Raw genomic sequence first — 15,870 nt, forward strand, 5'->3', positions numbered from 1 at the left:
AGGGAGAGAGAGAGAGAGAGAGAGAGAGGAAAGAAAAGAAAGAATCAACGAAGGCTCTCGTGGTCTACTGACTGATCCAGCTGTGCTGTGGACAGCGCTATGAGCAAACTCAAAACACTGGAACCCTCACCTCGCTGTGATTCTAAGATTACTCTGTGGCTGGCCCTCAGCTTTGACTTCTCCATGGTGAGATCTTACAAGGGAAGGTGAAGGTATCAAAGTAAAGTAGGAGAGAGAGAAAAGAACCCAACAGTAACTGTCATTGCCAAAGCTGAGGCGAGTGAAAAATAAGGCAACAGAAATTCACCTCCAAGACCCGTCGCATAACAGGACGTGCGCTAAACTGCACGTCCCAGAACTGTCCGATTGCTCTTGATTGCTAATGCAAGGAGATTAAGAAACGTTTATGAGATTAGTATAGTTTACCTCAGGGTGGGAGAGTGTTTCCAGACAATTAGACTGTGAGGGAGCTGAACGAATGAGTGGGCTCATGCTTAATGTGGTTATAACATAAGATTTATTGGGGGTGATGAAAGGTAGGATATGGGATCGTGCTGAGGAAGTAGTTTTCTGCGCATGCGTCTTTGGGGGCTATGTCCATTCCTCTTCTTTCCTGCAGCCTCCTCTCTGTTCTCTATTGAACAAGAAGCAGAGTCGAGCCGCTTTCCACATGCTTTTGTATTTGTTCCCGTGGCCAGAACATTCTGTCAAATGCCTGAGGCTAGAGATTGTGGGACTGAATGCCCTGAAACCGTGACCCCAAACAAATCATTTCTCACTCAGATTGTTTATGCTAGGCATTCCACCACTGAAAGGCAAAAGTGGCTGCCAGGCACGCCAGACTCACAAATCCTGCACAGAATGCTACAACTATTGGAAGAAACAGGAAACTCCGTTACAGCAATATGATTGTCGGTTCCTGGTTCTCAAACCCTTCTTAAAGAGTTTACCTGAGGATTAGATTATTCTTATTTTTTTACTTTTTCAGTGTTGGGGATTGAACCAAAGGCTGGCATATACCAACCAAGAACTCTAACACTGAGTAATAATTCCAGCCCAAGACTATACTATTATAAAGAAATGGGGACATTTCATCTCACTTTCCGCTCTTTTGTATTAATTTTTGTCCTGTGGCTGTCTTTGACTAAACATCGCAAGGTAGGATAGAAGGAGAGAATTAAGGGGACACAGGGAGGGAAAGGAACCCCTTATCCCAGAGTTTGGTTGAAGTCTCTCTCTCTCTCTCTCTCTCTCTCTCTCTCTCTCTCTCTCTCTCTGTTTTGTTTTCGAGACAGGGTTTCTCTGTATAGCCCTAGCTGTCCTGGAACTCACTCTGTAGGCTAGGTTAGCCTGGAACTCAGAAATCCACCTACTCTACCTCTCAAGTGCTGGAATTAAAGGCGGGCACCACACCGCCTGGCTGGTGGAAGTCTTTCACAGGCTGAGAGTCAGAATTCAAGCATAATTCACATTTGCTGTGAAGGCTGCAGATAGACAATACTCCTGTGATCTCGAGTTAGTCATAAGGTCTAAGCATTTATGGTCACATTCTTTTCCCAACTGTTAACTTGCAATATTCTGAGACTCTTACCAACAAAACAAAACAAACAACAACAACAAAACCCAACCAACCAAACAAACAAACAAAACCCAACAACAACAATAAAATAATAATAATAAAAAAAACCCTATAAATCTTGTTTACTGTAAAAATATACTTCTTTTTTTCTTTTTGATTTTTTTTTAAAGGATTTATTTGAAGGTTTTTTTTTTTTTTTAATTTTTATTTTCGAGACAGGGTTTCTCTGTGTAGCCCTGGCTGTCCTGGAACTCACTCTGTAGCCCAGGCTGGCCTCGAACTCAGAAATCCGCCTGCCTCTGCCTCCCAAGTGCTGGGATTAAAGGCATGCGCCACCACCGCCCGGCTCTTTTTGATTTTTTGAGACAGGGTTTCACTATGTAACTCTGGCACTCTGGCTGTCCTGGAACTTACTCACTATGTAACTATGATTGTCCTGTCTACTGAGTGCTGGAATTAAAAGCATGAGCCACATCCAGAGTAAAAAAGTAAAATATAATAAAGACTTAACTTCCTTGCAAACCCCTGTGTGATGACACTTTTATCTATGAGTCTTTCTTGAGCAGCCCACAGTATGAACTTTGAGTTCATACAATCCTTTCCCTCAGTGCCTCCCACAAAGTCCTTGCTTAAATTTAATGACAATTTTTTTCTTAACAACCCTAATTCTGCATCATACTGACTCACCCTGAAATTCTTTTCTGTAGGGCAGAATCACAGCCTCACATGGGTAGAAAGGAGGCTCTGAGAACCCAGAAGCTGCTGTAGGCAACAGTGCACGGCTGTGTCTCCGCTTCCACCTCACTGCCGCTCAGCTGGGCTGCCTGAGTTGGCCTTTACTCATTTTGTGTTACCAGATTCTCATAGCTTCCTACTTCCAAGTGTGGTTCCTATCTTCTTCTATGAAAGTTTTTTTGAAGCAGTCTCTAGGTGAATAATTTCTCACATGTACTAGAAAATATATAATTAAACTATGGGGTCTCATGAGAAGTTTTGCTTAGGCCAAGTCAGATGATCAATAAAGACAATATTTAATAATAGACTGGAAAGAGGAGGGACAGTTATGTCTGTATAATTGGTCGGCTACACTCACATGAATGATATCTTTCCATGTTCCCCATTCATGTGGAAGAGGCCATGTTAGAGGGGAGATGTTCCCTCTCTTTCAGCAAGGGCTTTGTGCCTGGGGCCAGTTGTGTGATGGGGAGATGGTGAGACAGGAAGCCTACAGTGATCCTGCTAAGTCAGTGTCTTAAGTGACTAGTTCTAATTGAAAAGCAACAGATTAGTCAAACACTCGCTTGAAACTCTGAAGCCACATTTACCAATGGTAACAAAAGCTATGGTTAAAAAGTAACGTTCCTTTGTTGTTTCATTTTTAGATGGGCGTCTCCTTATCTTGCCCAGGCTTCTCTCAGATTCCCAAACGCACATGTAATCCTGAACTTCTGTCATCCTAGTAGCTGGCTGTGCTGGCCAGTTTTATGTCAACTTGACACAAGCTAGAGTCAGCTGAGAGGAAGGAACCTCAACTGAGAAAATACCTCCATACAATTAAGCTGTAGACAAAGCTGTAGACAAAGGACATTTTCTCATTAGTGACTGATGGGCAAGGCAGGGCCTATTGAGTGTGGTGCCACCCATTGGCTGGTAGTTCTGGGTTCTGAAAGAAAGCAGGCTAGGAGGGGCAAACCAGAAAGCAGCACTCCCCCTTGGCCTCTGTATCAGCTCCTGTCTCCAGGTTCCCGTTCAATTGAGTTCTTGTCTTAGCTTCCCTCATTAGACTGACTCAAGATATCTAAGCCAGATAAACCCTTTCTTCCACAAGTTCCTTTTGTCATGGCATTTCATCACAGCAATGATTACTGTTTAAGACATTGGGATTACAGGAGTAATCACACCCAGGGTGATATTTTCAATTCTGTCTGGCTTCTAACCTGTCTCCCTGTTTGATCTTAACTCCGAATCTCAGAAATGTGGAAAGGTGAATTCCATAAAACCAGGGAGCATGGATTTGGTTGTTTTGCGGCCAGTTACTATGGCCCCGAACACAATGACATTAAAGGTCAAACTGAGCTGGGAGGACACCTTGGGGATAGCTGGCCATTCCCTTTCTATCGGTCCCTTTATGCTTACATTGGGTAGTCAAATGGGAAAGTGGTAGGAGTGTGGCCCTTGCAGCGTTAGGCATCTTCTTTCTGGGGCACGGGTGAGGGTGTTACACCCTCCACTGGCCAGCTATGCTCAGTAAGTTCTCACACCTTTAGTTTTAACATGCTTGTGCTCATATGACACATGCCTAGACTACTCCAATGAGTTCATAAATGGTATCTTTTTCTCTTTAGAAATAAGTTAAATTTATCAGTCTGTGGTTCATGTGCAGTGCTAGACAGACAGGTGGTGGTGTCTATGTGCATGCACCATGGGATATGGAGTCATCCTGCCCCTGTATCTGAACTCAAAATAGAGACAGATGCCACTAGTAAAATGAATTGCCCCAGGCAAGACACAGCTTGACAGTGGCTTTCACAACGTGTGTGAACATAGACAGGGCATGGCCTGAGCTCCACAGGCTCACAAACGTGTACAACCAGCTTCCTTCATTCCCTTTTGTTGTCTAGCCTAACACAGCTGCCAGAGCTTCAGGACATGCCTGGTCATTGGCCTATCACTGCATCTCCAATTCTTGCCTCCGGGAAAGAACACTATGGCCCCTTTAGGGCTCAAACCAATCTTCCATTGAGTTCCCACAGCCCACCAAGTACTAAGTTGAAATGAACTATGTGTCATGGAACACAGTGAGATGAACTGTGGCCAGAACAAACTCATAGTAGGGTTAGATGTGGCTTCTTAGGCTCAGGGCTATTCTAGGGGCTATGAAAAGGCCATTTCTCCCCAGTGTGTGACAGGAAACAGCTCTGGCTCTTTATGCTAAGGTTCCCACTCCCTATTTGCATTAGTTAGTTTTTGTCATCTAGACATGCCTTCAAAGAGGAAACCTCAATTGAGAAAGTACCTCCATCAGATTGGCCTGTGTGCCAATCCATGGGGCATTTTCTTGATTCCTGACTGATGTGAGAGGGCCCAGTGGTGCCACCCTTGGGGAGGTGGCTCTTGGCTGCATAAAAAAGCAAGCTGACCAAACTATGGACTGCAAGGTGGCCAACAGTGTTCCTCAGCCCCTGCTCAGCTTCCCTCAGTGATGAACTATAAAAACGTAGGCAGAAATCAACCCTTGCCTTCCCGACTTGGCTTAGGTTAGTGCTTTTTATGGCAACAGTTTACACTGCTTGTAAAGAGGAAAGAATTTTCTTCTCTTTTCCATTTGTGGCCACTTCATCTCCCTTCACTCAGCCAGAATCTACCTCCTTCCAGAAAGATTGATAGGAAATGGGTGTTTATGAGAAATCTCCTGACCCCGTTCTTCCACCCACCCAGCCTCCCATAGTCTGGTCCTTTGATCCTGACAGGATATCCATAAAGAAAACAATCCAACATCAATGCTTTCCCAACGTTTGCCTTATCCATTCTTGAGAAGAGAGGAAACTTTCCAGCTAGCCTCATTTCTCCCTGTGGTCTCTTCCACAGAATGAGGTGGACTATGGGGAGGGGGTCCTGTCTCTCCTGTAAGACTCTGCGTCTTCTTGGGCCCAGCTGGAACACACACATAGGCCATAAAGAGAAAATTAATGTATACTATACTATAGTAAGAAATCTGCAAAGACATGATTTATGCTAAAGTAATAGGAAATCTGCAGAGACCTAAGTCCAATTTATCCAGAACGTTTAGCTGCCTCTGGTCAACATCTGTACAGAGCCTTTCTGCTCTCTTGATCTATAATTATGTTATTAAAAATATATCTGATAAAGCTGGAGAAAAGGCTCCGCACTGAAGAGCACTTGATGCTCTCAAAGAGGACCTGAATTCAGTTCCCAGCACTAACATGGCTGCTCACAGCCACTAGGAACTCCAGCTTCCAGAGATCTGACGCCCTCTTCCAGCCTCTGTGGTTACTGCACATCCACCGTACACATACATTCGTGCAGACAAAATACCCATACACACAAAAAAATAAAGATAAATAAGTCTTTTGTAAATCTGAAAGTTTCCCCAAGATTAGTTTTTCTAAAAGTAAAGGTACTAACAACCTTTTATTCAGAATTTTCTCCCAATTGTAACCAGTTACTAAAATACCAGGGTATCTATCACACAACATTTATTCATCTCCTAACTTGAACACATCTATGTTTAGAACCTATTCTTGAAAAGCCTTTAATTATGGTGTTTTTGATGGTGTACATTTCATATCTCTGTGAATGCCTGCTGCCTGCCAAGCCCAGAATGCCCATTTTATGTAACTTGCTATATATAACACAGAAGAAGGGAGAGCACATCGCATGGTCTGGCTTTACAACTCCTAAGAGTTCACCTGATCCCAAATAACTTTGCCTGCTATATACATTCTGAGAAAGCCACAAGCTGATGGGAGTCAGGGAGTGAACTGTGGTAGTTTGAACAAAAGTGGCCCCCATAGGATCATAGGGAGTGGCACAAAGAGGAGGAATGGCCTAGTTGGAGGAAGTGTCCCACTAGGGATGGATTTGGGGGTTTCAAAAACCCAAGCCAAGCCCAGTGTCATTCTCCTTCTGCCTGTGGATCCAGATGTAGAATCTCAGCTACCTCTCCCACACCACACCATGTCTGCCTGTGTACCACCATGCTTCCCATAGGCCCCATGGTAACAATGTCAGCCAGCCCCAATTAAATGTTTTTCTTCCTAAGAGCTGCCATAGCTATGGTGTCTCTTTGCAGCAATAAAACACTCACTGTGACACCTATGTTGTTATGCAGTCTGAATGAATCTGCTTACGGTCTAGACTTTTTTGAGTTAGAAACTCAAGTGTTCCCTATAGACTCCTGTCCCAGAGTCAGATGCAGGGCTAGTTTATGAGTCTGAATGCAGACCACAGCAGCCAGGGGGTTCAGCACCACTAGTGCTGTCTACTTTCATTTTCTGTAAGTCTAATTTTAGCTATAGTTCAATACCTACCGGGATAGGGGGAAGCTCTATTTTCAATTTTATTTGAGGAAGTTCCTTCTCTCAGATTATGCAACGATTGAGGAAGCATCTAAGTATAATGTTGAGAAAGTTCAGAAAGATCTTTAGGCTTTGATTCATCTTGATAATCACATTTGCTTAGGCTTAAGTCTGTCTGATACCTTGAAAGATCCTATGTTGTGATAAGACCAGAACAGGCTGATTTCAGATACCAGCCTTCCTTATACTCTTTCCAAAATTGCTTCATAGGGTAGACCATAGGTCTACCTGCATATGCAAACACACACCACATATACACACTATACACACTGCACACATACACTACACATATATACTATACAAACACACACATCACACAAGGCACCCTGCACATACACACTACACACACAATCACACTGCACATATATGTCACGTACACTCTACACAAATATACACACTACACACACACCACAGTACACACACACCACATACACCTACAGACACCACATATACACACACACTGCACCCACAATACACATACATAAACACACATACTTCACACACTTTACATAAACACACATTGCATATGCACAGTACACACACATCATACTCACACCCACACAGACACCCCTCACCACACACATCACACATCACATATCACGCATCACACACACACACACACATACACACACCCCTTTTCCATGTACTTAAGATCCACAAAGGCCTTTAGAAGCCTGCCTCCTCACCCTCTCCAGCATCTCCCCATCCCCAACACCATTATCTTTTCAATCACAATAGAAAGAAAGGGGCCAGAGAGGCTAGTTTGATATAACTTTAGTCCCTAGAGACAAGATCACTTTTTATGTTGTCCTCAGATGGAAATGGGGGAGGGAAAATACAACCAGGAAAGGCTTTCAAAGGCTGATTATCTGAAGTTCCTAAAGCAGCTGAAATGAGATACAGATGAATAGTGCTAGCTGAACATGAAAGGTTCAAAGCACAGATTTAAGGTGGTCCAGGGACATTTTGCCTTTCCTCTGAACAAGCTCTCTAAGTTAAAAAAAAAAAAAAATTACCTCAGTCTATGGTGCTGACAATGGTATGAATGCTCACATTACGGCCAATTTTATTTTTATTCAATTACTTTTTTGTTTTGTTTTTGAGGCAGGGTTTCACTATGTAGCTCTGGCTGTCCTCAAACTCACAGAGACTTGTCGGCCTTTGCCTCCCGAGTGCTGGTACTTCACATATGCACCATCATGCCCAATCCCCATTACAGGTAATTAAGCCACTGATTTGCTTGCAAACGTCCTGCATATGAACCCCTAAGAACTCTTCGAGCCTATGACTGCACAACACTGATTAAACTCTTAGGGTAAGCCAGATGCTCTCAGCTTCTTCACTTGCCACAATGCCTGTTTGACTAAAACCCTCTCCCAGGTACATTTCACCTTGGAGATTCCATAAATATCATTATTTCTACTCTTAGGCATTTGGTCAGGAGAATTCAGTATAGATGCATTACAATCATATAACATTCTTCCTGGGACTTAAGACACTTCTGATGCATGCCATGCCTGTCAGGGCTCTGGCTGTGGAAGGCTACCAGCCTTTGGTTGCACTGGGCCGCTTTCCAGCTCCAAAGGACTTCTTTATTCTCAAGAAGTTGTTCTGGCTGGGCAGCGATGGCACATGCCTTTAATCCCAGCACTTGGGAGGCAGAGGCAGGCAGATTTCTGAGTTCAAAGCTAGCCTAGTCTACAGAGTGAGTTCCAGGACAGCCAGGGCTATACAGAGAAACCTTGTCTCGGGAAAAAAAAAAAAAAGAAGTTGTTATGGTTGTACTTCTTTGTAAGCATGATACCTATTACTCGGGCATGTGGCTATTCAGCTCCAAATGTGTAATATCTAACTGTTTAAATTATCTAATATTAATACCTAAAGACACAGAGGCCTACACTGAGGTATAGACCTGCTAACTCAGCGAGGCAGCTTTATTCTCTTAACTAATCCAAACGTCCATTTACACGGCCAATCCTATAATTAAAGTGCAAGCTCTTTAGCAATCTCTATCTGTGTCATCCTACCGAGCTAGTCTACCTTTCTCTTGAGCTCTTCCATTTCTTAGAATTCTGTTTTACCTGTATCTTCCCAGCTGCTTCTCTCAGTGGTTCCTGCAAACTCAAAGAGAAAATCTCTATCTCTTACTCCAAATTCCTTCCTTAAAGGTTCTTCCAAGTCACCAGTGGTGTCACATGCCTTTAATCCCAGCACTTTGGGAGGCAGAGGCAGGCGGATTTCTGAGTTCGAGGCCAGCCTGGTCTACAGAGTGAGTTCTAGGACAGCCAGGGCTACACAGAGAAACCCTGTCTTAAAGAAACAAAACAAAACAAAACAAAACAAAACAAACAAACCAAAAACCGTTCTTCCAAGCCAAAAGAGAGGCTCCCGTCACACACAGATACAATTGCGTATCAAAGAAGTCTCTAGCTCCTCCCTACACCCTTGGTTGGCTGAACCATCATGGTGGGAGGGTTCCAAACCAAGTCAGGAGTGACTTGGTTGGGTAGCTCAAGGCCACCCAGCTGACTTTGCCTGGGGTTATAGAGTGAAGACTACAAGATCTCTCCCAAGTACAGTTGCCTTCAAATAGGTAGAAACTTCATTCTTTAGCATTCTTATCTATGGAAGCTTTTAGAGGCACACCCAAACTGTCTCTCTTCAGGATGCACCAACTGAATCTGACACCTATTTACGCTTTTATATTTTGGTAACAATTAGGTTTTCTATATACAATAATCAAATATCCTGTAACTCAGATGTATTGCAGATGAACATGCCTATGTGTAAGGAGGCCCTTCAGACTACAGAGGGGGAGTTAGTCTTACCTAGCTTCTTTATGTCCCTGTGAGTTTTTTTAAAAGATATACTGAGTGTGGTAGCTAGTAGTTATAAGCCCAGTGTTTATGAAAACTCAGGCTGGATGAGCTGAGTCCAAGGTCAGCCTGGGCTACTTAATGAGTTCTAGGACACCCTGGGCTACATAGAGTTCTAGAATAATCTGGGCTACAGTGTGAGACCCTGTCTCAGACAACCAAAAATAAGTAAATAAGCCAACCAGGACTGGAGTATTAGTGCAGAAAAGAACATTTGTCTGGCATGTGTGAGGCATGGCTCTGATCCCTAGTACTGTAAAATATAGCCAACCACCAACCTCCCAAAATCCACAAAAACTAGCCAGGCATGGTGGTACACACTTGAGAGACAGAGGCCTGAGGATCATGTCAACCTTGAGGCCAGTTCGCAGACCCACTAAGAGATGGCCATGAAAATGAATGGAAATCTGTAACTGATGGAGGTAGGGAGGTGGGGGGCATTTCCAGGACATGACAGAGACCTGGGATAAGGGAGGTGCCCAAGAATCCATGGGGGTGACCTTAGCTGTGACTCACTGCATTGGAGTTATGGAGCCTGAAGAGGCCACCTCCTGTAGCCAGGCAGGAACCCCAGTGGAGCAATAGAAACACCAACCCACTCACAAAACTTTCGACCCAAAATTTATCCTGTCTACAAGAAATTCAGGGATCGGGCGAGGCGGGCAGAGACTGAGGGAATGGCCAATCAACAACCAGCCCAACTTGAGACCCATCCCATGACACTATTAGTGATACTCTGGTGTGCTTGCAGACAGAAGACTAACATGGCTGTCCTCTGAGAGGCTCCAACCAGCAGCTGACTCAAACAAATGCAGATATCCACAGACAAACAGTGGGTGGAGCTTGGGGACTCTTATGGAAGAATAGGAGGAGGAAGTGGTGATTACAAAATGGCATTGCCTTCCCTGGATCCATTGCAGAATTGTTTGCAGTGGTTAAAGGTTTGAAAATATTCAAGAGTAAAAAGGTCCATCTTGGACCAAGAGTCATTAACTGACTTTCTCACGTAGTGGACTCTGATGTGGAAAGAGCTAATGGGTGACCAGCACTGGCTCAGAATATGAACCTGTTTATAAAAAGAGAGGAAAGCGGTGAAGAACCACTGAAATGGCGTACTGGCTGCCACTGCATACTGGCTGCCTCTAAAGGGGGAACCAAGGGTCAAAGACATAAAGAAATATTAAGATATGTTCTATGGGAGTGTGGTGAGGTATGGGGGAAGGGGATGTTTCAGTGGGACCATGCCAAGGCATCCCTTTCCCCTGAAGAACCAGCCACATGACGGTATAGTATAGAATAGAGTTTGTAGGTAGCTGTGTGGGCTACCTACAAAAATACTGTCTCAGATGGGTGTGGGGGTGCACACTTTTAACCTTAGCATTTGGAAGAAATGCTAAGAAAGAGGCAGATACATTTCTGTGAGTTGAAAGTCAGGCAGATCTACAAATTGAGTTCCAGGCTAGCCAGGGATACACAGCAAAGCCATGTGACCAAACAAAGAAACCTTAATTGTTGGCCTTTCCTATTTACAAGTTACCACCATCTTAATTTCACAAAATGAAGCCCAATAGCCTTTATTTCCCATGAGTCCTGGCTTGTATATGGCTCAGACATTACTTCATTTGTGGGCTTTTTGTTTTATCAGTGTTTGTTTGTTTGTTTGTTTTGAGACAGGGTTTTTCCATGTAGATCTGGTTGCCTTGGAATTTCCTTTTATAGATCAGGCTGTCCTGGAACGCAAAGATCTACCTGCCTCTGTTCTGGAGAGCTGAGATTAAAAATGTGTGCCACTTGCCAGGCAGTGGTGGCGCACGCCTTTAATCCCAGCACTTGGGAGGCAGAGGCAGGTGGATTTCTGAGTTCGAGGCCAGCCTGGTCTACAGAGTGAGTTCCAGGACAGCCAGGGCTATACAGAGAAACCCTGTCTCGAAAAACCAAAACAAAAAAAACAAAAACAAAAAATTGTGTGCCACCCACTCCTGACTTTGCTTCTTTTGAGGCAGAGTCTCACTGTGTATCCCATTGGAAATCATGTTGTAGACCAGACTGGCTTTGAATTCACAGGGTTCCACCTTCCCCTTGCTCCCTGAGTGCTAGGTTGAAAGGTGTCCACTACCACCCCCCAACTTTATGTGTCATTTTTGTTTTTGTTTGTTTGTTAAGGTAAATGGATGTTTAATAAAGCTAGAAAATTCAAACAGATCAAAACAAAAAATTTCCCAAACCTGGAGAAGTATACAAGTATTCAGCTATAGCGATGTCAAAGGTCATCGCTAAACTGGTTAAGTTTAGTGTAGTCAACTGTATACTAAGACCAACTCTTCAAAGGGGGAAGAAAAGTCTCAAGATAACAAGAGAAATCCAATGAAGGTGTTTAAATTTGCCTAACAGCAGTGTTTTTGAGAGTCTCATGTAGCCCAGGCTGGCCTCCAACTAACTCACTATGTAACTGAGGAAGATGTCAATTGATTCTCCAGTCTCCGTTGCCCCACCACCCACAAGTGCTCGGGATTTATATAGTCATATGCCACCATACCCATCTGAAACCAAATCTTTACCTAGAGTCCCGGGAGCCTTGAGGGGGCTCATGAATCCTTTCTGAAGTTGTGCGTAAATTGTTGTGGTTTCTTTCCAGCGTTCTTTTTCTTTTGCATTTAAGATTTTCAAAGTCATCAAAAGAAGCTAAATAGGACAATCAAGGCTTCCTTCTCCCATGTAATGTATCCAAAATCCCATCAGACTTCATCAGCTTCGTTTGCTTAAGCATATGATTAATGAACCAATGACAAAAGATAATCCATTGACATAGGTCTAGCCTAAAATACTAGTGGGTCAAAAAAAAATCGTCCCTAGCATTGGCATACTCAATGAAAACAACATTGTTCATTTAGTTGTGAGTTGTACAAAGGATAAACGAATATCAGATTACTGTGTGAGGAGACTGAGGTCTTTTTTCCTATTCATTTAATAAATACTGGGCACTACTGTGTGTCTTCCTATTCAGCATACAGCAGAAAGGAAGTCATATCTTCCGCCACCCCATAGAGCTTGGGTCCTATCTGCAAGATCTCCAGGATAAATGAGTGAAGAGCAGGAATAGCATTCTCAGAAGAGTTGCTCTGTGGAAGCAGATGGACAGTGCCTGGAGACTGCACTGTTAGAAAGCGTGGATGGAGAATTCCTGTCTGCGATGGGAAACAGGGGCCTAGATCTGTGGTCTCTATTAAAGATTTAAGGCTGGTGAGATGGCTCAGCAGGTCAAGGCACTTGTTGCCAAGCCAGACAACTCAAATTCAGTCCCAGAATTTACCCAGGGAAAGGAAAGAATAGACTCTTACAGGTTGTTTACTAACTTGTATGTGTACATTGTAGTTTATGGACACACACACACACACACACACACACCATACACACACTAACAAACTAAACTAAGTAAATATAATAAAAATTAAGATATAAGAAACCACACACAAGAATATTACACATTAAAATATTTATGCATAAAATAAACTACTAGGGGGCTGGGAGATTGCTCAGTGGTTAGAGCACTGAATGCTCTTCCAACAGACCTGGGCTCAATTTCCAGCACCCACACGTGGCTCACAACTCTCTGTAAGTTCAAGATCTGACACACTTAACCAGACGTACATGCAGGCAAAATCAATACACATAAAATAAAAATAAAAAAAACCTACTAAAGATATAAACAACTATGCTTAATATTTGCCTTAATACAATGGGACAAAAATGGAAGTGGCTCTGACTGCCTTTCCTGTGAATCATCTAAATACATGGAGAGTGCGTTTAAGGAGGTTTCTTTCTGAGACCTAGTCCTAGAGGTAAGTCCTAGATTTCTAATATCTCGGTTGGGGACCTATGGCATTTGTCTTAACTCAATGGGTCCAGATATACAGAGGAACTGGGTTGCAGGGTGGATCAGAGCAGTGCTGCCTAGCAGTTTCCTGCAATAGAAAAGCTTTCATCTTGGAGGCAATCTTAAGGCACAGTATGTCCTGAAGGGAGGCAAAACAATTCATCCTAGTGGGGTGCTCTTTAGCCTTAGGAAGGTGCTCTTTAGCCTTAGGAAGGAAATACCTGGAAGGCTTCTGGAAGTCCCTGAAAGTGACCAGATACACTAGATCCCTTCCACCCCAGGGTGTCCTGGAACTTACTCTGTAGACCAGGCTGGCCTCGAACCCAGAAATCCACCTGCCTCTGCCTCCCAAGTGCTAGGATTAAAGGCGTGCGCCACCACCGCCCAGCAATAGTAATGATTGTTGAGAGATCCTCTCAGACCAGCTGAGCCACCTTGAAAGGGCTGAGAGCAGTGGAGCTGAGAATGATGACAATTCAGACACCCACTGAAGTGCCTAGAAGAAGCAGATGCTCTGAGGCAGGGCTCTCAGGCAAAAGCCAAGACCAGCCGAGCTGCCTGGAAGATGCTCAGACCCACCGACCTGCCTGTTGAGCCTCCTGTGGGCTGTGCAGTGAGCTCCAGGTTCCCAGATTTTGTGACCTGTCACCCATGCTGGGGTGGGCTTTGGGTCACTTCTGCCTGTCAGGAGTGACCCCTCACCCACATTCCTACAAAAATCCCAGGAAAACTCACTGGTTCAGAAAGTTGGACTTGGTCCTTACTTTGGTTTAGTGTCAGTTCCCTGTCTGGGGCGATCAGATGTTTATTCATGTTTCCCCAGGAATAGTGTCATGTAACAGTCTTCCTCATACTTGCTCTGAGTGAGATTTGGGTAGGACATTTAGACTTTGAAATTACAATGGGATGAGGAGACCTAGTCCCAGTGACTATGTCTGGCACATGAAATAGATGGGGCTCACTGAGGGCCAGAGAACAGACTGAAATAGATAGCAGACCAACATCTTGATAACCTACTAATGCTACTGTCTGACAGATATGGTTAAGGGCACAAACATGAGATGGAGACATCATCTAATCATGAGTTCCTCAAAGTAGGATACAGAAATGGAAGGTAATAGATGTGATGTGTACAAAGGTCTTTTTTTTTTTTTTTTTTGGTTTTTCTTTTTTTTTTTTTTTTAAAGATTTATTTATTATTATACATAAGTACACTGTAGCTGATTTCTGACCAGCAGAGGGCATCAGATCTCATTTTGGGTGGTTGTGAGCCACCATGTGGTTGCTGGGATCCGAACTCAGGACCTTTGGAAGAGCAGCCAGTGCTCTTACCCGCTGAGCCATCTCACCAGTCCCTTTTTTTTGGTTTTTCGAGATAGGGTTTCTCTGTATAGCCCTGGCTGTCCTGGAACTCACTCTGCAGACCAGGCTGGCCTCAAACTCAGAAATGTACCTGCCTCTGCCTCCCAAGTGCTGGAATTAAAGGCGTGTGCCACCACTGCACGGCCTAGGGACAAAGTTCTGATTAGCATCATTATAACTGTTAGACTTCAATGACAAGAGTTGATAGCAAACCTTATATGTATATATATATGTATATGGGTATATATATGTATATTTTATATATACTAATGTATATATATACACTATACACATATATACTAATATGTATGTGTGTATATATATTATATATGTATATATAATATATATATATTATGCATAAGAGAAAAGCAATAGCATCTAAAATACTAGGCCTTGCTTTCCAGAATGAATTGTTTTATGTCCAAGTAACTTCAAGTAATCTTTACTATGGGGGTAAATATCCAATAAATATTAAAAATCCATCTCAAAGATGAGCCGCTTAATGTAAAGCCTTGCGGGGTGATAGGCCTAGAGACTATTTTCAGAGAAGGCTTTACTTTCCAACTGAGTCTCAAGATGGACGAGAGACATTTTAAAGAAAACTCTGTAACCCTGGGGCAGCAAACTCAAATGTGTATGCAGACTAGGAGGGTAACATAAATAGAAAGGCTGCAGCAGGCAGGTGTAATGGCCTCTTCAGGACACCCCTGCTGAGCTATTAAATGCCAGTGAAGATGCACTACAGCCTGATGTTGCCGGATTACTTCAAGGTTTCAGATGTTAGAAATCTACCTCCTAGTCAGGCAATGGTGGCACACGCCTTTAATCCCAACACTTGGGAGGCAGAGGCAGGCGGATTTCTGAGTTCTGAGTTCAAGGTCAGCCTGGTCTACAGAGTGAGTTCCAGGACAGCCAGGGCTACAGAGAGAAACTCTGACTCCAAAAGCAAAAAAAAAAAAAAAGAAATCTACCTCCTAAAACATTTTCCAGTGTTTAAATGTTAGCTATTGTGATGGTTTGTATATGCTTGGGCCAGGGAGTGGCACTATTAGGAGGTGTGGCCTTGTTGGGAGTACGAGT

The sequence above is a fragment of the Mastomys coucha genome, unplaced genomic scaffold, assembly GCF_008632895.1.
Source record: "Mastomys coucha isolate ucsf_1 unplaced genomic scaffold, UCSF_Mcou_1 pScaffold13, whole genome shotgun sequence".
NCBI lineage: Eukaryota > Metazoa > Chordata > Mammalia > Rodentia > Muridae > Mastomys > Mastomys coucha.